The 25,735-nt window shown below is 47.8% G+C and overlaps 1 long non-coding RNA gene across 1 annotated transcript in view; it reads right to left on the reverse strand.

Annotated features, from left to right (window-relative positions):
- LOC144819880 (uncharacterized) overlaps positions 1-3,299 on the reverse strand; it is an 80,790-nt gene extending 77,491 nt beyond the window's left edge. The window contains exon 1 of the long non-coding RNA XR_013607606.1: positions 3,175-3,299. This is a non-coding gene — a long non-coding RNA (uncharacterized LOC144819880). The remainder of the gene's footprint in view (positions 1-3,174) is intronic.
- Positions 3,300-25,735: the final 22,436 nt, after the last annotated feature.

Raw genomic sequence — 25,735 nt, forward strand, 5'->3', positions numbered from 1 at the left:
GTTACCGACCGGTAATTGGCGACCTACATCTGGCCCTAAGTGTTGAAGGATCCTGATAAGGTTTTTTTTAAGTAGGAGAATGAGCAGGGTTGGACTGGAACAGAAAATAGGGCCGGGCACCAAAATAAAAGGGCCCCTTTAGTGTATTAGGTATCCAAATAAATTGCCCATTTTTGCAAATTGGGGCAGTTTTGAACTTGTAAAGCAACCCTCCATAGGTGTTTTACAAAGTATGCAAGACTTCGTGGATTTGAGCTTGCTACAGGCAATGCTTGTTTTAATATCAGGGAAAGTGAAAGTCAAAACAGAACCCAACAGGCCATAAAACAGGCCAACAAACAGCCCCACACACTGATCTGTCAGAGCATCCAGACACTGCCTGATTGCCCAGTAGCCAGGTCGACACTGGAAATTACTGTAGTTTTGTATCAATTATTTGGAAAAGTACTAGATTCAAGAGAGGCATTTCAGATGTTAGATAGTATTCGCAGATTATATCTAGTACTTTGTGACGGCAAGGGTCTGAATGGGGAGCCAGGCCTAATCATTTTAGCTATGCAGGAGCAGAAACGAGGGGTGGTGATAGGAAGGTGCCACTATATTGCTACTAACTTAGTGGTACTCATTTGATCAACCTCGGAAGGATGACAGGCTGAGAAAACCTGCCAGAATTGGAACCTGAACACCGAAATCAAACACAGACTGGTAGAGTGAATTTATTAGACCACTGAGACATCTTTTGGTCAATAGAATAATAAATGAACAGGAATTGGAGTGGAGCAAACAATATATTTTGCTGCAGGATTAGTAGTAAATGTTAGCAGTGCGGGGGCCCTTCCTGTAATCTCTATGTATGGGCAGGTGAACCCTCTGCCCACATTTTGTTAACGTGTGTAAAAATTACAAAAGGAGGAGGTAACAGAATCACAATGTGTGTCGCATCACGCTGCATAATGTGCCTTTTCTTGCCGCATAATTTAGTAAACCATCCCCCAGATTCATCATTGTAATGTTTTGCGAGTCCTTAATAGCGATTATTAAGGAATCGCTATTAAAGACTCGCAAAACGGCATTCATGTAGAAATCGCAATATTTATTGCGAATTCTACTGCCTCCTTATTTGCGATTCGCTAATTGCCTAATCGCAACTAAGGAATGGCTTTCCCATTCATTCCTATGGGCCTAAGGCCCATAGGAATGAATGGGGAGTCATTCCTTATTTGCGATTAGCAATTAGCGAATCGCAAATAAGGAAGCGATTTCAAGGGTGCCAGGGTGTCCAAAGGACACCCTGTAGCACCCCTGAAATGCTAATGTACACTGGTGTTGCGCACACACATGTCCAAAGGACATGTGTGTGTGTGTAACATACAAATTAGAAAATGCACTAAAGTGCATTTTTCTAAGTTTTCGCTATTTACCACGAAGTCAGACTTCGCGGTAAATAGCGGCCCCAGATTGCGATTTCGCAAATTTTAAATGGTTCATGAATTGCATTTAAGGAATCTCAAATTGAGATTCATTAAATGCAATTATTCGCAATTTAGCGATTTCTACAAATGCGATTTTTTCGATTTGGGATGATGAATCCCAAACGCAAAAATAGCGCTCGCAAAGGGCCAGATTCTTAGAATCTGGCCCTTTGCGAGCCGATTTTACTTTGATGAATCTAGCTGCATGTCATAGAATGGGTCCTCTCTTGGTTTATAATTCTAGTAATCCTGGGTATAGGGAATTGTTCTTAAGAGTGCGCTTGTGTTCATAGGGTGATGTGTCATGAGCACACTGGTGTTTGTACCCGGAGTCATTCAAACAAAGGGCGCTACGGCGAAATATACAACTTGGCCCCATCAAGAGGCATTTTAGGCATTTTTCCGCTCCATATGAAATTGAAAAACAGTTGTGAAGCAAGAGTTCGTGGGCCATAGTGGAAACAAGCAACATGGGCTAACAGGTCAGCACGCCCCGCAGCAGTTGCGGGAGTAGGAGCTATTTGGGTCCAATGGGACGCTCCCACCCGTGGAAGCCGGTGCCACTGCACGTGCTGTGCTGTTGATAGATGTGCCCCTAAAAAAAAAACACTTTCTACTTTTCGGCAGGCATATGATTGAAAATGACAATTAACGCCCCTCGTTCTATAGTAATGAAGGCAGAGCAAATCCATGAAGCCAATGGGGAAGTGAGAATGTAAGTATTTTTGAACGCGTGAGACAAAATGAAAGGGGGGGGAGAGATTGGATTTCAGCCTGCCGATAACAAAAAACATCTACAAGACACCGCCATGGGGCTCCATTGGCCCTTCCCTTCCAGGAGAGGAGATGCGATAATTATTTACAAAATGGTCAATTAAAGCTTTCCTTTTCAGGCGGCGTGATGCGCTCTCAATAGCCCCCCACCCCCAGGGGAGTCAGAATCAGTCATAGGCTCTCCCGGTTGCTTGAAACACCCCGGCGGGAGAGCTTTTCACAACAGATTAAAGAAACACACGAACAATTGTCACCTAGTTACATAATTCTGCATTTCTTTGACACAGAGTTCTTCATTGTCTGTGTAAAACTTACAGGTTCGGCTCAATGTCTCCCTTCCTATACCTTTAAAACCCTTTACATCACAAAAAGGAACATTTACAACCCCGAACGGCAGAAGGAGGCGAACGTGTTCATCCTTCGAACTAGATAGAGGCCACTGTATGAGGCTTAAGAAGAGGTATTTGCGGGCAGCGATATATAACACAAAAACACGTAATTATGGACAGGGATTATTGCAATGCATGGATTAGGGGCAGCGATATGTAAAATGAAAAACACGCGATTAAGGATAAGGATTATAATGTATGGATCAAACTCCAGACAATATTGGACTTGTAGAGAAAAATAAAATGACAAAGTAAAGCATGTACTGCGTAAATAAGCAAGAGGACGTGGCTTAACGCCTGGAGCGGCTGACTTTGACGCTGGGGATCCAGGTTTGAGTCTGTCGGGAAGGTTCAAGCATCCTGGGATTCTTGGCAAATCACTTAATCCTTCCGTGCCAAAAAAAAAAAAAAAATGAACGTACCCGTCTGTAATGCAACAAGTGCTCTGATACCTTCGGATCGAGTTCGCGCTATAAACTGCGAAACAAAACAAAAAAATGGTAAATCATCGCAGGGATTTAAAGTGGAAAGGCCGGTACCTGATCTTTTATCCCATCGTTTATCTTTGGGCATTGATTTTGTTCTCTCCTAGCGCCGTATCTGTTATTCTTCCCTGACAATTATTCTGGGGTACGTTCTCTTTTAGCGCCATATTAGTTCTTCTTCCCTGATAGTTAATCTGGAGTACGTTATAAAGCATACATGCCAACATTTCAACTTCGATAAGAGGGAGAAATATTCGCGGGTGGAAAGACCTGAATAACGCGTAACACGAAACGGGTCAGGCGTAACACAAAATAGATTGCAGGCAGTGGTGGCTGGTGACATTTGAAAGTTGTGGGGTGTAAACATCTGTGGGAGTGCACTGCGGCGAGCAAGGACAGCTTGCAAGCCTGAACACCTTAAGGACGGTTCGGGTTGTTCACCCCCCTGAGAAAATTTGGAAAAGAGAGTGGGTAAATGGTGCATTTTCAAGCACATTTGAGAAACAAGAAGGTTAATAAAGCAATTGTGAAAGTGCAGTATACATTAATAAAGGGATGTCATATAACAACATGTAGATAGAAATGTTTCTGAAGCTAGGCCCTGCCAGTGCCACGTACGTCTGAGCAATATATACGCTGCGTGACAGCAGGGCCTAGCGTCAGAAACATTTCTATCGTAAAGTCCTTCCAGCGTGTGACCTGCTGTATGCGTAGGATCGCATATCAATTGTTTTAGTCCAAAGCTAGCGAGGATATCTAAAAAATGAACAGTGTCTGCATTATTGTTACCCTCCAAGTGGAGATTGAAGTCTCCGAGGATGGTGAAACTATCCGTATCCGAGCAGGATTCTAGGTAAGTCTGGAGGGAGAGGAAAAACGGGGATCTGAGGTCAGGGGGCCTATAGACCAGCAAAGGTTTACAAATTATTAGATTTTAATAGGAATGACATTGCCTCCGCGCCCACTAAGGACTCCGCAGTGATCATAACTGAGAAGAGGGTGCGATAAATAATCGCTATTCCCCCCCTTTCCTGTCAACGTTGGCAATAACATAACCAGTAGGTACCGCGAGTTGCCAGTCAGGATCACTGCTTTCATTGGCCCAGGTTTCGGTAAGAAAGACAATATCAGGGTCCTCTACTTGGATGAGACATTCTAGATAGGGTTTATGTTTCACCATAGATCTATTTGAGGTAGAGAAAGCTCTTTCTACATAAACTCTAGGCTTACCAGTCCTTTCAAGACGGTTGTTGTTACTGTTACTTGTGGTGGTTATTTCAACGTCTTTCCTATTGGAGGTCGACTCCTCAGCCCTCCGGCCGCATCGATTGCATCACAGAGACAAAGGAGGGATGGAACTAAGCAGAACCTCATGAAAAGAACACGTACCAGGGTTAAGCTGCAATAGTTGATCCCGTGCGAAACGGGCAGGGGTCCTGACACCGGGCAGATTTTGGGCACAGACGGGCTTGCCTTTGGCACGCCTTCCGTGCGCCGCTGGCGCGCCCGCTGAGTAGTCGCTGCATCCGGGTATTTATGTCGAGGGAGGGAGGGAGGGAGGGCCAAACAACTAGAGCGCTGCTCTATGACCAATACACTAGAGCGCTAATCTTCAGGCGTGTCAGCACAAAATGGCCAGACAACACCAATAAACTAGAGCGCTAATCTTCAGGCGTGTCAGCACAAAATGGCCAGACAACGCGTTAGCATTCCAGGTGAGATGGCAAGTTCGAAGAATTATGCTTCAATTTAAAAATGCAGGAAGACAAACAAAATATTCAGTATAGAATTAAGATTTCCACTAAAAAGCCTGTCAGAATACCCACACCCTCTTTGCGGTGTATCTGCTTGGTTATTGCTGGCGCGGTGGCTGCATCCGGGTATTTATGCCGAGGGAGGGAGGGCCAAACAACTAGAGCGCTGCTCTAAGACCAATAAACTAGAGCGCTAATCTTCAGGCGTGTCAGCACAAAATGGCCAGACAAAGTGTTCGCGTTCCAGGTGAGATGGCAAGTTCGAAGAATTATGCTTCAATTTAAAAATGTAGGAAGACAAACAAAATATTCAGTATAGAATTAAGATTTCCACTAAAAAGCCTGTCAGCATACCCCACACCCTCTTTGCGGTGTATCTGCTCAGATGAATCACTGAAGCTATACAGGAAGATGGCAGGGCCACTAATAAAGGGACATGCTTTTTATTCCACGCACTAGCGATGGCTCTGACATTTTGGTCGAGCAGAGAAGTTGGGATTAATCTATAACTTTTCGAGGTTCACACTGTGCAATTCAGCTACCAGATGGGTACTATCTTTAACATCAAAGGTTAATGCTTTGTCCTTAATTCTTGGAAGGGGAGATTAGAGCCTGTGCAACAGGCAATCGGCATTTTATTTTTAGCAGCTGCACAATAGATAGTGCTAGTGCAACAAAATCAGTCCCAAACTCCTATTTTTGGTTTGTGCTGTGTAAAACTGCCAAAAATAACATGTTGATATATGTCCCAGACTATAATCTCCACCTCCAAGAATTAAGGAGAAAGCAATGATCCCTGATTTGCTAGTTGCATGCCGTGCAGTTCAGCCAGCCAGTAGATGAGTACCTGCCTCTGATATTAAAGGATATTGCTTTCTTAGAGGGGAGAACCAGAAAATGAACAGGGAGAGCTGAGCCAAGAGTGTGGCTTGGCTTTTAGGGCTTGTGCACGAGCTGAGCAGTGAGAATGTTTGCTATGTACATCATACAACAAACATCATGTAAAATATGACAAAATCTCTTCAAAATTCAAAAAAGTGAATTTCTCTAACATGTAGAAGCTTTAACATTAAAACGTCATATTACAGCACTGTACTAAAGAAATACTTACAAGTGATAGTTTTGAGGCACAAACCATTAGTGAAATAAGAGGCAAGTCATGTGTCATGTAAAACCTGTCAACTGCCCAGATTAATTTATATTCTGAACTCACATATTTGAAAATGCTATCATATGCGATCTTGAAGAAAAATTAGTTTTGGTGAAATAAAGTATTTGCCTCAGATCAGACAATTTAAACGGCGAAACCACAATTTACAAATCAGCCACTAAATAGGTATTTATTTGTCTTTACTTATGCTAATGCTTTGGTTTTAACCTTTGTTCATTTTTCATGTAGCATGAACTGACCCAAAGGTACTAGAGCGCCTTACATAAGCACCAGCTGTATTACACAATGTCGCCATTTATTGTTTATAGGCATGGGGAGATTAAGTGATTTGCCCAGAATCACAGGATGTTGAGCCAATGCTGGGACTTGAAACTGGTTCCCCAGTTCCAAAGAATGCAACTCTGGCCCTAACACCACATCTGGAGTATAGGGAGAATGAGCATTTCATTGTTGGCGCTAACAAAAACTGAGTTCTAAACTATGTTTTTGTAAGCACTATGTGAAACGGACTCAAAAAAAAGTTACTTCCCCCCCAAAAAAATTTGAGGACAAAGAGTTAAGCTTTAATGTAAGAGGTAATTTTTGGAGAGGGAGACTAGAGTGTGAATGAGATTGGCATCAACATTTTAATTTTTATCGTTTTACAAAGTTCAAAGAAACACAGGGTTAATAACCTTGGTTGAAACATATTTTTTTCTCCCAGGGGCAATTCATGGGTTTCACTTGTTTTGAATTTTTTCTTATCTTCACGTGTGTCAGGAGCACAGAAAAACGCTATGGCTGGCAAATTGGGAGTGTGACAATATTGCAGGAGCAGGTTTCTGACAGTGCCTACCTACTTCGAGTCACAGGAAACGAATCTCTAGGGCCTGCTGAAGCCCACCGAGGAATACTTTTATGCTGGACGTAGCCAGGCAAAATTACTTTCGGAGTCATCACCCCTGGGCCTGCCCAAGGTCACATTTCTGCCAATAGCTTTAGGACGGGCTCCGGTCATAATGTATTGGCAACTTCAGGTGGCGGGGGAGAAAGGGCAGAGAGCAGAAGTTATTTCCGAACTGAATTTAGCTCTTAAGTTATCTCGAGCCGATCATTCGGCAATCCGCATGGAATCGGGTTTTTAAATACAAGAATCGGGAGGCGGGAGACTAGCCATCAAATCGGTAGTCTCACGCCTGAATCGGGAGGGTTGGCATGTATGGTTATAAAGTCACCTACGCACTTGAGCTGTGTGACGCAGGGACAGAACCTTCACTTCTTTTTTGCTGGGGGGGGGAGGAGGGGAGGGGGGAGAAAAGGAGGGGTTTTCGTGCCTTCCCTGACAGTTTTCTTTAAACGTTGTCCCTTCTATTGCTACAGTTACTGTGACGTCTTTGGGTTACCATGTGCCATAAACCGCACCAGGCCAGCTCTAGAAGCGAACCCTCTGTCCTGTCACATGCTCGAGCCAGTGTTTTGGAAAATAACTGGCCTCGCAGAAACAAATCAGTCCCACGGGTCAAAAGTAATTATCTTGTGTTTGTTCAGATGTAAATATTTAGGAAGCTTTGAAATGAAGACGTGCCCTTAAGGAAAGAGGCAGTGTCGAGTAGATTTAGGTTCAGGGCTCGGGGGCATCATTTGGACTGTCTTTGGAGCAATGTTAACCCCTTAACTGCTGAGGGATTGTCACCCAAGTGCTGGGTCCTGTTTGAACTAGTTGGAGTTCTTTGTGCTTTTTGCACATAAGGAACCCACATCCAATGTGTATCCTTTTTTTCCCAACATTATGGGAGTTCTAAAGGTACCCAGGGTATGTGAAGTCCCCGGGAGAGAAGCAGTACGGGGTCAAGCAACAACAGGCAAGCAATGACACACTAATGATTACAGGGGGAAGAAAAAAAAAGTACCTGAATCCCAGCACGAGCAGCTAACGGACGCTAATGAAAAACAAGCCATCAGTACTTGGCCAGTGCTCCATGGAAGATAGAAACAAATGAAGACAAAGTGAAAACTGCATGCACTGACAAATTTGGAGTCAGCAAATATGAGTGAAAATGAAGCCAACGAATGGTAAGCAATGGGCAGGCGCCACGTCCCCTTTAATTAAAAATACTTCTCACTTGTGACAGAGCATGCACTATCACAGGCAAGACCTAACAAGCATTTACAATGCAATGGTTTCGCCTTTGGAAAAGTCAGAGCTATTGGCATTGTAAATGACAAATTTTGCATTTATGTGTTGGTTTTGAAAACAGATAAATAAATGGCATTGTCATTTACATTGCCTTAATCTCTCGCAAATGTGAGACCTATTGTACCCTACGGACGAGCTCAGCAGACAGTAATTACTACCACACACACACACACCCAGAGCCACACACACACCCAGAGCCACACACACACACATACCCAGAGACACACACCCACAGAGCCACACACACACACACACCCTGAGCCACACACACACCCAGAGCGACACACACACACACAAAGCCACACACACACCCAGAGCCACACACACACACACACACCCACAGCCACACCCACACACCCAGAGCCACACACACACCCAGAGCCACACACACCCAGAGCCACACACACACCCAGAGTCACACACACACCCAGAGTCACACACACACACACCCAGAGCCACACCCACCCACCCAGAGCCACACCCACCCACCCAGAGCCACACACACCCACCCAGAGCCACACACACCCACCCAGAGCCACACACACACACACACACACACAGCACCACACACACACACCCAGAGCCACACCCACCCACCCAGAGCCACACACACCCACCCAGAGCCACACACACCCACCCAGAGCCACACACACACACTCAGGGGGCAGGGAAGCAAGCACAGCGAGGGGGCAGGGAAGCAAGCACAGCGAGGGGGCAGGGAAGCAAGCACAGCGAGGGGGCAGGGAAGCAAGCACAGCGAGGGGGGCAGGGAAGCAAGCACAGCGAGGGGGCAGGGAAGCAAGCACAGCCAGGTGGCAGGGAAGCAAGCACAGCCAGGTTGCAGGGGAGCAAGCACAGCCAGGGGAAGGGGAACCAGGGGGCGGGGGAGCAAGCACAGCCAGGGGGCGGGGAGGAAAGCTCAGCCAGTGGTCAGGGAAGCAAGCACAGCCAGGGGGCAGGAAAGCAAGCACAGCCAGGGGGCAGGGAAGCAAGCACAGCCAGGGGGCAGGGAAGCAAGCACAGTCATGTTTCCAGTGCTTGGCTATCCTGAACAAACCATTGGTATCAGCCTGCCACTCAAACGAAAACAACTCCCAGAATACCTTAAATAGCTAAATGAAACCTCAGAAGTAGAAACATTATGTCCTGACTACATGAGAGAGGCTGCAATTGTAACTGCGAGGGACAAATACAACCTGAACCACACAGCGCGGATTTCCGAGATTGTCATTTTTGAATGGATGTTTTAGTTGTGCTTCCCTTCAGAAGAAACTTGCATGCATGCATTGGGCCAAATTACTAGCTGTGTGAGGTATTTACACCACCCACTAAATGTCTTTACCTAGGGTGGTGTATTCACTGGGTGTGGTAAATGACTCCTATCCTGAGTATAACATTTGGAAATGAGGCATAACATACATAATTCGTATTTTAACACACCAACTCCCACTATTTTTGTTTTTGTTGACCTGTTCTCTCTATACATTTCGGAATATTTGACTATCAGGCGAAAACTGCCAGGGTGTGATAATTATCACTGGCATGGTAATTCCCATACTTGTGCAAACTCCTGTTTGTACAAGGCTGGAATTTAGCCCTGAACTTGTCTTCCTACTCCCTGTGCCATGCCCAACGAATGCATGAACCAGAGTAACGGGTTGGTTGGCGGTATTCATGCCCCGGGTATCAGTTCAAGGGGTGGGACTTCCAATCATAGTTCTAATGCCCCCCCCCCAACCGGACACCAAGCACGGATGGAACGAAGAGCCGCTCCTCCTTTTCACATTAGGGAAGACCTCTAGCGGGCAAATGGCGCCAGTGAATGCTGTAAAATTAGAGCTGTCTTTCCTCGACCACAGACCTTTTCCAATGGAGAAACGCAATTATTTCCCTGGTTCTTGCTTGATATCCGCATATCGATTCACATGTGCAGGAGGCACTCGACCATTCCATGTTTTTTCCATAGCCTAAACAAGTGTAGAGTTTCCAGCAAACGCAGATCGGCCAGCTCTCATGATACCATATCAATGTGGGAGAGACTACCTATTACATCGTTGCATGGATTTAACGGTCGAATAATGTAAACTCGGGTACGTTTTCGTTTTTTGGATATCAAAAGTCAATTGTTTTCTGTGTGTATATACTATCGTTATTCATCGATTTCACTACATTATAAGTGATCCTAGATGTCCTAGAATCCCAGCTCCGCGTTGTCCAAGGTGCCTGATGTGTGATCTTGAGCAATTCACTACTACTTCTGCCTCGATTTCCACAAATGTTAACAAGCAACGAGGGGGGGGGCCACAACAATACACAGAGACGACAAAAACGGAAAGACATACAAAGTTACAATAAAATTAAAAGAAAATGCTGCTTACCTGCTCGCAAATCAGGGAACACATCCCAGCAACAGAAATCGCGCAGCCCACTCCTGCAAAAGCCACGATGAACTGAACACAACATGCCGCCCCCCCCCAAAAAAAATAATATCTGCCCACCGCCGCATGACGTTTTAAAAGGGGCGGAGAGGGAAAAAAATCGCCGGAACTCCCACAAATCGCCTCGGACAATGACGGACGCCTCTCTCTTTCAATGGCTAGCCTCCATTTATGGAGCTAGCCAATGGAAGAGAGAGTCTGGACTAAGCCACATACTGTTCTCATAAGATGTTGCCTGCGCAGCGGATCGCCAGGCGAAACCTAAAAAGGGAATACCTGTGGTGCTACTACCAGACGGATTCCATGCCCTGGGTGCTTCAACGTGACCTCCATGTCATCAGTACCTGGCAGAGAGTGCTCTTGACATTTTGGCTTCTTGTTTCATTTTAACACTACGAGCACCGCTTTTTTGCATGCAAGGTGTCTAAAGTTCAAAACTATAACCTAGAATTTCTCTGAGTTCATGCATGAACTTTGAATAGAACAAGCCTGAAACAGTGGGCAGGCTCTCTGTTTCCACCGTATTTTATTTAAAGTTCATGCAACAACTTGGATAAAATCTGAGTTATATATTTGAACTTTAGACACTTCAGGCCTCATTTTTGCTGTAGGGCAGCCTGCAGCGCTGCAGGGGCATTCCATGGATGTCGCTGTGGGTGTTCCAACGCAACACCCATGGAATCTGATGCATTCCCAGAATTAAAAGATTCTAACGCCTCCCCACGGGATGCATAAAAGTGGTGCAATGAGGAGAAATACCTTTATTTCTCCTTGTTTATTCCCCTTTCTATGTGTGCTGCAGGATGCAGCACCCATAGAAGAAGGAAACCCCCATCAATTGCTGTTTTTAGTGCAGGAATGCATCCCTTCTTGTACAAAAACAAACATCACTGCAAAGCAGGCACCCTTGAACCAGGTGCCTGTGTTGGCACTATGAAGCCTATTGTGCAGGGATCCCTGGTCCGCCCGTCCGACCCAAGGTGGCCCTGTCCTCACCCGTCCGCGGGCGAGGATGTGTCACCCGATGGATTCTCTGTTCGGGCGCCAACTGAAGGAAGTGACCCAATTAGGGTCACCCGGGTCACTTGCGACCACCTCTCAGCCTTCCATACATATGAAGTGTCGGTCAGACAATAGAGAATACAAACCAAAGTTATTTATTAGTCACACACTCAAGTGGAGTCCAGTCTGACCAGCCTCCTTAGAATGCTGTAGAGGGACTGACTGCCGTGAACATGGTAATACAAGATATATATTTCCAACACCCCTAAAGACCCACCCAGACTGGAATTTTGCAGTCTGGGCGCTGATGAACACAGGGGGTACAGTAGGACAAGCTACCACCCTGAGACCTGGTACATGCTATCTTAGTTTCAAGGTTACTCTGTCTGTGCCCGTCTTCTCTGAGAGTGGAAGCAGGGCTACCTACTGGGAAAGGCATGCAAAGACAGAACGATCTATTCATTAATGCAGTGAAGCTCAACCTTGACTAATAAAGAGAAACAATCGAGGCAGCTTTCTGCTGAGGCAGACAGAATGTGACAGAGCTCAATTCCGTTCATAGTACAAAATGGCGGCTGGATACAAAATGGTGCCGCAAATGCTAACTTAACTCGCACAATGCTAGAAGGAGTCAGCTAGACGCATTCTCAGTCCAACAGGGACCAACAAGTTGGAGTATAATCTCTTGTTTCATCAGAAGATGTATATTTTTGATACCATGTGAACAAAATACACATGAAGAGGAATTTATGATAAGTGAATAAATTCAATCCTTGTATACAGATTAACCTGCCTCACGTTTGATTACATTTGGATTACTCCAGTTACTGGATACAACACTGCACTGAGGGGACACCACCTCTGGGGTGGTGCTTACCACATACTGTATCGATGCTCGTGGATAAGTGAGCGATACCCGATTTGCATGCATTACTCTTTTGAATCTTGGAAACCAAGATTGGAAATTAGCTTTTTTTAAACTACGTATACATGAACCATCACTCTGCGCATTCCTGTGTGCCATGCCTGAAACCCACTGCCTGTGGTCTAAGTAAGTCACCCCGCTAGCAGGGTGCACTAACCTTCAGGTGAGGGTACTAAGGCATGAGCCCTGCACCCCTACAGTGTTTAAGTCATCTTAGACATTGCAATTGAAGTAAAGTGAAGTAAAGCCATGAACAGTATATGTTCTGGTGGTTGGTCATTACGAACTCCACAGCTCCATACTGGCTTTACTAAAACCTGGCAAGTTTGGTAGCAAACTTCTCAGCACATTCAATCCACACTGATGCCAGTGTGAGAGGGCATCTTAGTGACACCCCCCTGAAAAACGACCATCACTGGTGTGGTTCCTGAATGGCTGCCCGCCATTTACCACCACCAGACAGGTTTCTGGACCCCTGGGTAGAGAGCCTCCACTCTCTGGGTCCAGAAGAAAAGCTCATCCTGGGCCACAAAGGGGAAGCTTGAAAGGCCTGCCACCTTTGCAAGCTGTCCCTGCCTATTGCTACCCCGAGCAACTGGCTCGCACCGGTTCCGCCTCCCACTTTGGGCAGGAGAATTGGCAGGAAACCCAAGCAAGGAGGAGGAGAGGTGTGCCCACCTTTGCCAACCCCAACCATCAGGTGAGAGAGCCAAGGGTTAAGCACAAATCTCAGTCCCGTCGATCATGAAGATGAGGGGACTCAGCAAATTAGGAAGAGGCTGAGGCCCCCCTCCCTCCCACTGGAAGGTGGCATAATGCGGGGTTTACCCACCCCAAGGAAGGGGACCATTGGTCTCAACCTGCGCACCACATTAACGCCCCTAAATTTAGTACTTAGGGGCAATCTTGAACCTTGCCTCCTCAGATCTGAGGAAGAAAGAAGAACTGAAGAGCAGTGCTGATCCAGGAAGAAGAGGACACCAACTGCTTTGCCACCAGCCCTACAGGCCAGTCCCGACTCCAATGTGACTACAGCGAAACCCCGGCTACTCCAGCAGCCCCCCAGAGACGGCAGGACCTGCCCTGCAACTATCTTTAAGACTCTGTCTCCTGTGAGCACCAGATTTGCTCAACAAAGACTCGCCCACAGAATTTGGATCCAGGTGGCTCCATGATTCTGCACAACTCTGCACTTGATGCCCACGGACAGTGTCCAGGCATCCCAAAAAAATCCCAGCTTACCTTTTCAGCAAGTGGTCACCTTCAGGAAGCCTTCCTGCATCAGCCTGTAGCATCTTTTCTGAACTGGAGATCTCCATTGAAATCCATAGGGCCCTCGATGTCACCTTGGCACACTGCACCCTGCCACCCCTGTGCCACTGGTGGTGCAGCTCCTGTGCTGATTGTTAGCCACTGCAGTACTGATCTCTACCCGAGGAGTTTTGCTCCGACAGCCAAGTGGCCTGACACAAGCAGTCCCTGACCGAAGGCCCAATTAGTCCCATTGGCCAATATTGGACAACCTCGCCAACATTGGATTGAAACACCTCGTCACCACGCCTACCCACAAAGCAGGCCACACCCACGACCCATCTTCACGGGAGGCAACAACATCCACTTCAGCCACACCACGCAACCCCCTTGGATGGACCACCACTGCATTCATTTCCTTGTCGACAACCCCTCACCGTCCAAACCCCCACTACACCCTCCACGAAGGAACTGGAACAAAGTCACTGAAGAGTAGCTCAACTCTACCCTCTGCAACAACGCCCCCACCGCCCCGACCGACACCAACTTTGCAGCCAAAGAACTCCACAGAAGGATCTCCCACGGAGTGGACAAGCTTGCACCACTACATAACCCATATAGAGAGCACCCCAGGAAGGCCATCTGGTTCACTGCCAACCTTAAAGAGTCCAGTCGCACCTGCAGACGCCTCAAGAAGAGCTAGAGAAACAGCAAAACACTGGATGACCACACCACCTACAAGAACGCCATGACGCAATACCACCAACGTATCAGATCCACCAAAAGGACCTTCATGCAAAACAAGATCCTCACCAACTCCAGAAACTCCAAGGAACTCCTCAGCGTCATCCAGGAATTCACCAAGCCCCCCAGCGAAACCAAGGAGATCACCCCCTCCCAGGACCTCTGCAACAAGCTCAGCTCCTATTTCTACCTGAAAATCAAGAACCTCTACGACAACTTCAACGATCAAACACTCGACTCTGAAACCACCACCCTCTCCAACAACACCAGCCAGCCCACCATCTCCTGCTAGACCCCAGTCACCACCGAAGACACCGTCTTGACCATGAAAGGCATCCACTCAGGGGCCCCCACGAACCCCTGCCCACCACACATCTTCCACAGAGCTGTCTCCGCCATCGCTTCAGAACTACGATGGACCATCAACGCCACCTTCAAGACCCTCATCTTTCCCGATGACTGGAAATGCACAGAAGTCAGACCTATGCTCAAGAAGCCCCCAGCTGACCCCACGGACCTCAAGAACTACTGGCCATCTCCCTCCTCCCTTTTGCGGCCAAAGTCACCGAGAAGACCATCAACGCACAACTAACCAAGTGCACTGAAGAAAACTCCATCCTCGACGCCTCCCAATCCAGATTCTGCAGGAACTACAGCACCGAAACTGGCCTTCTCACCACCATAGATGACGTCGGCACCCTCCTCACCAAGGTCACACCACGGCCCTGATCCTGTTTGACCTCTCGGCAGCTTTTGACACCGTCTCCCACCGCACACTTACCACCAGACTCCACGACGCCGGCATACAAGGAACAGCCCTCGACTGGATCCGCTCATTTTTCACCGGAAGAACCCAAAGAATCAGCCTACCTCCCTTCCTCTCCAAAACCACGGAAATAAACTGCGGAGTACCCTAAGGATCATCGTTCAGCCCCACGCTCTTCAATATCTACACAGCCCCCCTCGCTGTCATCGTCAGACAGCACAAACTCAGCATAGTATCCTACGTCTACAACACCCAGCTCATTCTTTCCCTCACCAAGGACCCCGCCACCACCACCAGGAAAGAATGAAGGACGTTGCATCCTGGATGAGTAGTAGCTGCCTGAAGTTCAACTCAGAGAAGACCGAGGTCTTCGTCCTCGGACCCTCATCCTCTGCATGGGACAACACATGGTGGCCCTCCGCCCTCAGCAGTCGCCCACCCACACCGACCACGCCCGGAACCTCAGCATCATTCTCAACTCCTCCCTCTCCATGAACCGCCAGGTCAACGCCGTCGCCTCCAGCTGCTTCAGCACCCTACGCATTCTCCGAAAGACTTTCAAATGGATCCCCACGAATCAAGAAAGACCGTCACCCACGCACTCATAACCAGCAGACTCGACTTACGCAACGTCCTCTACATCGGAATCAACAAGTCTCTGCTCCACAAACTCCAGACCATTCAGAACACTGCAGCTAGACTCGAACTCGGCATCCCTGGACACAAACACATCACCCAATACCTGCGGAACCTCTACTGGCTCCCCGTTGAGAAGAGAGTCACTTTCAAGATACTCACCCACGCCTACAAATGTCTCCACAACACGGGACCCCGATACCTCAATGAAAGAATCTCCTTCCACCTACCCAAAAGAAACCTCTGATCTGCAGACCTCGCCCTTGCCGAAACCCCTTACATCCGCAGAGCCAGAACAGGTGGAAGAGCCTTCTCATATGTCACAGCCAAGACCTGGAATGAGCTCCGACCTCAGATGCACCCCCTCCCTGAATATCTTCAAGAAGACACTCAAGACTGGACTCTTCGACTGAACAAAGCTGGTACCCGCACCCAGTGCCTTGAGACCCTCACGGGTGAGTAGTGCGCTTAGAATTTCCCTGATTGATTGATTGGGCCCCTGCACTGTGCATCCGGCTGCCCCAGTGCCGCTGGTGGTGCAACTTGAGTGCCTAACTGGACCTTGGGGAACCTTGGTCATAACCCTAAAGACTCCCCTTTGTAAGTCATTTACTTACCTGAGAAACCGCTAACCCCTTTTCTCCTATAGAAATTCATGTTATGAGTTTGTTCCTAAAATTGTTCTGTGTTGAGTTGAACTTTTTGTATGAAAAGAAAAGTAACTATATTGCAAACGTGAAAAAGTCTTACTTAACTTTTATTGTAGGATCCCGGTGTAGTATCTAGGCATGGCACCCAGAGTAGTCGATGTTATCCAAAAGTAATCTAAAAGTATTCCAGAGGTAATTACTGTGTAATTTAACCTGTTTTGAAACCCAATACAAACCTGTAACGACTGTAAATTCAGCCACAAATACCTTTCCTTGCAAAGACTTTCATTTGAGAGTACATTTCACTTACCTGTGCTAAGTCCTCCTTTGTTCTAGAAATAAAACATAAGTATACATTTGTTATACTTACCTAATTGGTCTGGATTCAGTCCCTGAGTGTGTGCCATCAGCCTTAAGTGAGTGAATACAATACAAGGCTTAACACATCCTCTGGATAGGACTAACTGCTCGCCCACACTGCCACAAAGAGAGCTGTTCGTATGTGTCTAATTTAGCCTCTGCTATACCTCTAGGGACTCCCTAGACTCTGTGCATATTATACCTTACTTTGGTAGAGTATATACAGAGCCAGCTTCCTACAGTGGTGTGGTGTTAAGTGGCATTGTGTAGAATGGTGCACAGTATATTACAGTGGCAATGAGTTGAGTGGCGAAGAGTGCAGTGGCACAGAATGGAGTGGTACAGAGTAGAGTGCACTGGCATAGGATGCAGTTGTGTAGAGTGTAGTGGCACTGTGTAGAGTGGAGTGGCCAGGAGTGATTTAGAGTGCAGTGGCGCAGAGAAGAGTAGAGTGGCATAGAGTGCATTGGTGAAGAGTGGTGCAGAGTACAGTAGAAGGGCATAGAGTGCAGTGGTGTAGAGTGGAGTGGAGTGGTACAGAGTAGAGCAGAGTGGTAAATAATTCAGTGGCACAGAATGGAGTGGCGTAGAGTGGAGTGGTGCAGAGAGGAACAACGGTTTGCGTTCCAGCTGGACCCTGATTTTAACAAGAAACACTGTATTGGCAGCTGGCAAGACCTGTATTGGTTTGTAAGCTAGCAGATACAAGAAATTGTGTCAACTGTGCCTGTTAGACCTGGCATCTTTGGCGTGGTTTCCTCAGTCTTTCTGCCTCTGCCTCCTGTATTTTTGACGCTGTGCTGGATTTCGTTTTTGCTGGTTTAGAAGCTTTGGGGACTTTTCCGCTGCTGATCAGTGTCAAAGTGCAAGTGCTCCCTGTGTAAATTGTGATTGTAATTGGTTATCCATGATTGGCATATTTGTGTCACCTAGAAGTCCCTATTAAAGTGCACTAAGTGCACCAGGGCTGGTTATACAAATGCTACTAGTGGGCCTGCAGCACCGATTGTGCCACCCACATGAGTAGCTCTAAAATGGTGTCTCAGGCCTGCCACCGCAGTGCCTGTGTGCAGTCTGTGAACTGCCATGTCGACCTGGCCAGTGTCCCCACAGGCCAGGCCTAACCCTTCCCTTTCTATGCACATTGGTCACCCCTATGGGAGGCCCAAGGTGCCCCCTTGGGCAGGGTGCAGTGTATGTGAAAGGTAGAGCATGTACTAGTGCAGGTAACATGCTCTAGTAGTGAATGACAGCCATTTTCGTTTTTCACTATTGTAAGGCTACCTTTCCCATAGGCTATCATGGGGAATGCTGGCTACCAGCATATCTTCCCATAGGATCAAGGTAGGACATAAAAGTCTGGTATCCCTGAACTCAGAATTTAATAACACATCTTTTAGGAAAGGTGGTTTTTAAATCCTGTGTTTGAGAACAGCACTTTTAGAAAGTTGTTGTTCTCTTGTCTGACCTTCCTGTGTGCCTTGGCCTGTTTGTAAATTGATTGTCTGGTTTGTGAGTGGCAGGGGCTGGGTGGCTCCCAGAGGCTGAGTGGGCCATCCCTGGGCTGAATAGCTCCATCTGCATCTAGAGTGGTGGGAGGGGGTAGCACCTGGGCCTGAATAGGGCTGTGCCTGCCTTCCACTATGCTGCTCCACCGCCTGCTGGGCGGCTGACGACCCTGCCCCTCTCTCTGAAAAGAAAAGAGAGGACACAAAAACAAGGTGCTCAAGGAACACCCAGAACTGGTTGAGACCGGGCTCAGAGCCCTCCTGCACAAAGGGAACAAAGACTTTTAGGGGTATAAGTACAGGACCCCTGACTACAGAAAATTAGATCATCCTGGAATCAAGAAGGAACCTCTGCCAAGGAGAAAGCTGAAACTGAAGAAGGAAGACTGCTCTGCTGGACCGACCTGCTGTTGCTTTGCTCCCAAGGAGAGGGGAAGGACTTGCTTTGTGCTATATGCCCTTGCTTGAAGGAATCTTCAAGGGCCTGAAAAGAGCTGGCTCCCTGTTAAGAAGTCCCAGGAACAAAAGGACTTCACCCCAGCTTCCCTGGACTCTGCTGAGAGAGTCCTGTCTTTCCCGGAGCGCTTGGCCCATGTGTGGTGCCTCTGGAAGTTATACCTGTGTTGGGAAGCTGGAAACCAAGATTTAAGGAACTTTCTGCAAAGTTGATCGCATTGCTCGCTTGCGGAGCGCATCCCCGTCAGTGCGAGGAAATTCCCGCCGCTACGAAGGCCGAGATCATTGCAGCGCCTGTTGCCGCTGCCGGAACCGTCACATCCTTCGTTTGCAGGACGCACCAGTCCAGTGTGGGAAGATTACCATCGCTGCGAGTAACATCCAGCGGGGTTGTCGCATCGCCTCCTCAGGGTCTCAGGCGTGTCGCATTGCTTGCTTTTCACCGCTACAGCTTTCACTTGGAACTTTTTTCGCATCTAAAAGGTACTGTTGGCTAAAACGTGACGCAACTGTGGATTATTTTAACACAACCTTAAGAACTCTTTTGAAACCATATTCTTGAACTGTGTGTGTTGGATTTTTGCCGTTTTGGTCTTGTGTAGTTTAGATTAAATACCTTAATTTTTCTAAACTGTTGTGGAGTCAGTTTGTGGTGTTTTCACTGTGTTACTGTGAGTGTTGGTGCAAATACTTTACACATTGCCTTTGATCAGCCTTGCCGCCTGCTCGTGCCAAACTACCCAGAGGGTGAGCAGAGGTTATCTAAGAGTGTTTCCTCCTTACCCTGACTAGAAGCAATGGTCCCTATTTGGACAGTGGTACCTACCTCTGCCAACTAGAGACACCCAGTTCTAACATTGTTGGTCAGCGGTGAGATTTAAACTTGTATTTGTACTAGACCCACAGTGACTGGTGTACATCACTAGTGAGTGCAGACCACTACGCCACCGCATACTAAGGTTACATTTTTTTTGGTTGGTTCTATTTTTGAGTAATCCTTCAAAGCATAATGTCTCTGAATGGAAAGGCACCCAGTGTGGAAGTAGCTGAATTGGAGTTTGCCATTGAGGATTTGTATTCCTACAAAGTTGCAGCGCTTCAGCAATTCTGTCACAAGTTTGAGTGCCCTGCCCCATTAAAAGCAGCTTCAGGAAGGATGTGTTGCGCAATCACGCACGGCGATTCGATTGTTTCCTTCTTGATGTTGTACGGTCCCAATTCCCCTGTGAACCAACCAGCTCAGCAAGGACAGAAACACTTGGCGAACTGACTTGTCCCCGAGGGAAAGGGGAAGTGGAGAGAGAAACAAGACAAACACTGGGTCTTCATCTTGAGGAATCCAGATGTAGTTTCTCTTACTGAAGTGCTCTGGGCCTTTCGTGAATATTCTGCCAGCCAGCGTGAGTTTACCCACACTTCACTAGATTTAACAATGTACATTCGTTCACTCTTATTTATACTGCAACATACCACTTTGCTGAAGGCTCATTCAATCACTTCAACAGTTCTCAGGATGATTCTGACTCTTGGTTTAGACCTTATCTGGCCTCCTTCATCTTAATTATCACCTTAAATGACATAATACAATAACGTTAAACCCTCAGTATTCTCAAGTGTGAAGAAATGGTTAATAGGGTTAGTCCTGAGTCAAATAACAAATACAGACACTATAGTCATACCTGTAAACTGTACATGGAACTCTTCACTTGGGGTTCTGCAATGATATCAAAGAAAAGAAACAATACCCAAATACTAGTGCAAGAATTGGGTTCTCTTTACATTGATTCCTAGTACTTAATTACAACATGAATCTTGATTTACAACATGATTAATTGTATGGGTCCCATCAAGAAGTAAGGCAAGTGTACTGATTGTCTTCAAGCTATAGCAAATAACCTTTATTTAACAAAAAAGAAACCAGGTTATGTCTAGCAATTGTCTTTTCAATGCTTATTGTCCTTGGGGAAACAATCGTCCTATTTAAACATTTCCTTTTGTGTCAACGTTGTTCAAATTGTCCTTATTTAAAAGATTTCCAATAGCTCATGAAATAAAGTCTTACCGATCTCTGCCGATTTTATGTTCAGAATGAGGTGTGTCTTATTGCCAAGCAACCAATTGTCTCTATTTTCCTTTAGGACCTGCCGGACGTCGTCAGCAGCTGACCGGGATTTCCGGATGAAGCAGAGACCGGAAGGGAGCCTCGGAACTGCCGACGACCTGGATTGCAGCCCGAGAGTCTTCAAGATCCATGGGGATGAAGGGTCTCGGGGAAACAGGGAGATGACGGAAGTGGCTATCAGGAATGATCTCGGTGAAGCTCTGCAAAGAAGCGAAGCACCATCACGTTTCCAAGCGCTTCTTTTATAGTCTCTGTGCGGAGCCGTCCCGAAACTTTGCATGCGCCTCACATGTAATAAACCAAGCCGTTGAGCGGATATTTCACGTGAGGCAAGAAGATGACTCTTCGAACAACAAAAACAAGCATTGTTACATACAAACACTGCAAGTATTAACAACAGCACTACAAGTATTGCCATTATTCGAATTAAACCTTTATAAGTGTATATGATGCTTTGAACTTAACTTGTGTAACAGAATAACCATAACCCAGGGTGACAGTTATGTATTTCGATCTTGCCAGAAAGAATCACATTTAGCAGACAGCTGCATATGAACCCTTAACAGGATGAGCTGCAGAGAATCTTGAAGGCCTGGTGGGAGGCCCAAGAAGGAAATAATGCAAATGGAAGGGAGGGGTTTCAGCCCCATGAATTGCCAGTGGGCAGACCAAATTCAAGGGCTGGCAGCAACCACTCCAGCTGACCCCAGAAGAGGTAGAAGAGAATCAAAAAGTGAGAGACCATAAAATTGAAATCATGAGGGTGAAAAAGAAGCAATTGAAGGCAGAAAAAGAGAGGGCGGCGGAGGAGAACAAAAATGCCCGTGCCCTGGAGGAGGTGAAATTGCTTTTGGCTCATGAGTTGAGCATGAGGGAAGTGGATATCAAGGCCAAGCAGGTGGATTCCAGTTCAAATGGTGGCAGCGCACAGCCAGTGCAGGGGGGTAAAGTATATAGTCCCAAGGATCTGGTACAGAATTACCATAGGAGTGAGGATATTTATGCCTTGTTTACTTCTTATGAAATTGCATTGAGAATGAATGGTGTGCTTGAACAGCATTGGGGGCGGGCCTGTGGAAACATTTTGAGGCTTCTGGAAGGAGTGCTCTAGAGCCCTTAGAGTTAGCAGGTACCATGACCTACCCCAATATGAAGAAGGCCCTATGTCTCAGGTATGTACTTACTCCAGAGCAGTACAGACTGCAGTTTAGAAACTCTAAGAAGAAAGAGTCTGAGACTTGGATGGAGTGTGTGAATTTGTACTTGCGTGCATTGCAAGGTTGGATGAAGGGTAGCAAGGTAACTGATTATAAGGCGTTGTTGCATTTAAATAGTTGGGACCACTTGAGTAGTCTTTGTGTTCCAGAGCTGTGCCAGCATCTTTTAGACAGCAAGCTGACAGACCCCAATGAGCTTGCTAAGGAGGCGGACCGCTGGACCAGTACCAGGATCCACAGAGGAATTGTGGGTACCACAGCCAAAGGTGGGCAGGATCCCCAGCAGAAGAGTGGGGGGGACAAGGGTAACCAAAAGGAGGTCTCTCAAGGGCCCCAAAATAGTTCACAGGGAAAGGAGTCCCAACCCCCAAACCCAAACAGCCATGGCCCTCTAGGGTCAGAAAGGATAACAGAGGTCCCCCTACCTGCCATCACTGCAATGAGGTGGGACATGCTATCAATAGGTTCCCTAAGAAATCCCCAGCACCCACTGGTGCTCCAGCCCCAGGGTTAGCAAGTGTAGCTTTGGGAGGGGATTTGGTTTTTAGTGGGGAGGAGGGACTAGCAGTTATGACCATTGTCTCTTTAGGAGACCAAGAGATGGTCCAGGAAACCTTCCTGCCCCCTAACACTAAGAAATACGGGCAGAAGGTGATCATCAATGGGAGGGAGATAGAGGCTCTGAGAGACGCAGGAGCCAGCGTGACGTCCGTGAGGTGTCAGTGGGTGTCTGAAGAGCAGGTCATTCCCAATGTACTCCGCCCAGTAGTTGAAGCTGACAGCTCAGTGCGCCTCTGAAAAGTGGCGCGTGTTCACTTTGAGTGGAGGGGGTCTCTGGTCTCTTTGAAGTTGTTGTCAGTGAAGCCATGCCTGTAGACTGTCTGCTAGGTAATGACCTGGAGAGTTCTCCATGGAAGGATGTGGAGCACCAAGCTCATCTGGAGATGTTGGGTTTGCCTGCGTGGATCTGCGTGACCACGTGGGCTATGGCAGCCAGTAGAGGTGATTCAGCAGACCTGGAGCCTGAAACAGTGGCCCAGAGACCTGCCAGGAGAAGAAGAGGCAGGGGGCATGGGAAACCCGCCCCGGCTATTCCCACGGCCCAGGAAGAGCAGAACCTGAGGGGGATGCCCTGGAGCCTACCGGGGAACAGGTGGCCGAACTGGGGGAGCTACCTGAGCTGACCATTGGCAGCAAGAAGGTGGGTCCTCCAGGGAGGAATTCTGCAAGGGGCAGAAGGAGTGCCCTTCCCTCATTGGTGTGCAGCAACAGGCTGTAGACCCGGCAGCAGGTGGAGCGTCCAAGGATAATCTCATTTACTGGGAGGATGAGTTGTTGTATAGTGAGCCTAAGTTCGCTGAGCCTGGTGCAGCTTGTTTGCTGGTGGTACCCGAGCGCTTCAGGAACTTCCTAATGGGTCTGGCTCATGACGTGCCTCTCGCAGGACATCTGGGGCAAGACAAGACCTTCCAAAGGCTTGTCATCCACTTCTACTGGCCCCAGTTGAAGAAGCACGTCGGTACCTTTTGTAGATCTTGCCAAACATGTCAGGCCAGTGGCAAGAGCGGAGGGAAGTGCAAGGCACCCCTCCAACCCTTTCCTGTGGTGAGCACCGCTTTCGAGCGGGTGGGCATCAACATCGTGGGGCCCCTGGACCCCAAGACAGCCTTAGGCAACAGGCTCCTCCTGGTCTTGGTGGACCATGCCACCCGGTACCCGGAAGCAGTTCCTCTTAGGACAATCACAGCACCCGTGGTGGGCCTTGAATTGATGGGGATCTTTTCCCGTGTGGGGTTCCCCAGAGAGGTGGTCTCCGACCAGGGTGCCAACTTCATCTCTAGGTACATGAAGTCTCTGTGGGAGGAGTGTGGGGTAACTTATAAGTTCACCACTCCTTATCACCCTCAAGGAAATGGGTTGGTTGAAAGGTTCAACCGCACCCTGAAAGGTATGATTATGGGCCTAGCGGAGCCCATGAGACAGAAGTGGGACGTCTTTTTACCATGCCTATTGTTTGACTACAGGGACGTTCCTCAGAAGTCGTTAGGTTTCAGTCCCTTTGAACTCCTGTATGGCCACCCTGTTAGAGGACCTCTCACACTGGTGAAAAAGGAGTGGGAGAAATCCCGTGGGAAGACACCCCAGGAAGTGTTCAGCTATGTGCTGGCCTTGCGCAACCAGACACAACGCTTCAGGAAGCTCGCACAGGAGAACCTAGAAGCTAGCCAGGAAGAAATGAAAAGATGGTACGACCAGAATACCACTCTGGTCGAATTTCAACCTGGGAGAAAGTGTGGGTGATGGCGCCAGTGGAAACTTGTGCGCTCCAAGACATGTGGACTGGGCCATATGAGGTGGAGGAGCTCAAGAGCGAAGTAACCTACCTGGTTAACTTGAAGACTCCCAGGCAGCCCCTGAGAGTCTTGCATGTGAACCGCCTCAAACCCCACTTTGAGAGGTCTGAAGTGACAATGCTCCTGGCTACTGATGCTGGAATATAGGAGGAAAGTGACCCTCTTCCTGACCTCCTGGCAGCCAAGGAGCACGACGGGTCAGTGGATGGTGTGGTCCTCTCGCCCACCCTGACCCGAGAACAGCAGAGGGACTGTCGCCAAGTGTTGGGTCAGTTTGCCTCACTGTTCTCCCTGACCCCAGGTGTCACCAATTGGTGCATCCATGATGTGGACCCTGGAGATAGTTTACCTGTGAAACAGAAATTTTACAGGGTAGCTGACAAGATCAGGGCAAGCATCAAGGAAGAGATTTCCAAGATGTTGGCGCTAGGGGTGATTGAGCCCTCCAGCAGCTCCTGGGCTAGCCCAGTGGTCTTAGTGCCAAAAGCTGCTGCACCCGATGCCACTCCAGAACTCTGTTTTGTGTGGACTACCGTGGGTTCAATGCAGTCACGAAGACTGACGCAAACCCCATCCCCAGAGCTGATGAGCTCGTGGATCGGTTGGGAGCTGCCCAGTACCTCAGTACGTTTGATTTAACTTCTGGGTACTGGCAGATTGCCTTGACTGAAGGGGCCAAAGGGAGGTCTGCATTCTCAACGCCAGAGGGGCACTTCCAGTTTTGAGTCACGTCCTTTGGGTTGAAGAATGCCCCTGCCACATTCAAGAGACTGGTTAACCAGGTACTGACCTGGCTGGAGGAATTCAGCGCCGCATATTGGGATGACATTGATGTGTTCAGCCCCACGTGGGAGGAACACTTGCAACACCTCTGTGAAGTGTTGAAGGCTCTGCAAAAGGCAGGCCTCACTATCAAGGCCAGCAAGTGCAAGATAGGGCAGGGATCTGTGGTGTATTGGGGACACCAGGTGGGGAGCGGCCAGGTGGCGCCCCTACAGGCAAAGATTGATATCATTCTGGCTTGGGAGCCCCCCCAAGACCCAGACAGCAGTGAGAGCCTTCTTAGGTCTCACTGAGTATTACAG

This window comes from Lissotriton helveticus, chromosome 2_1, assembly GCF_964261635.1.
Source record: "Lissotriton helveticus chromosome 2_1, aLisHel1.1, whole genome shotgun sequence".
Taxonomy (NCBI): domain Eukaryota; kingdom Metazoa; phylum Chordata; class Amphibia; order Caudata; family Salamandridae; genus Lissotriton; species Lissotriton helveticus.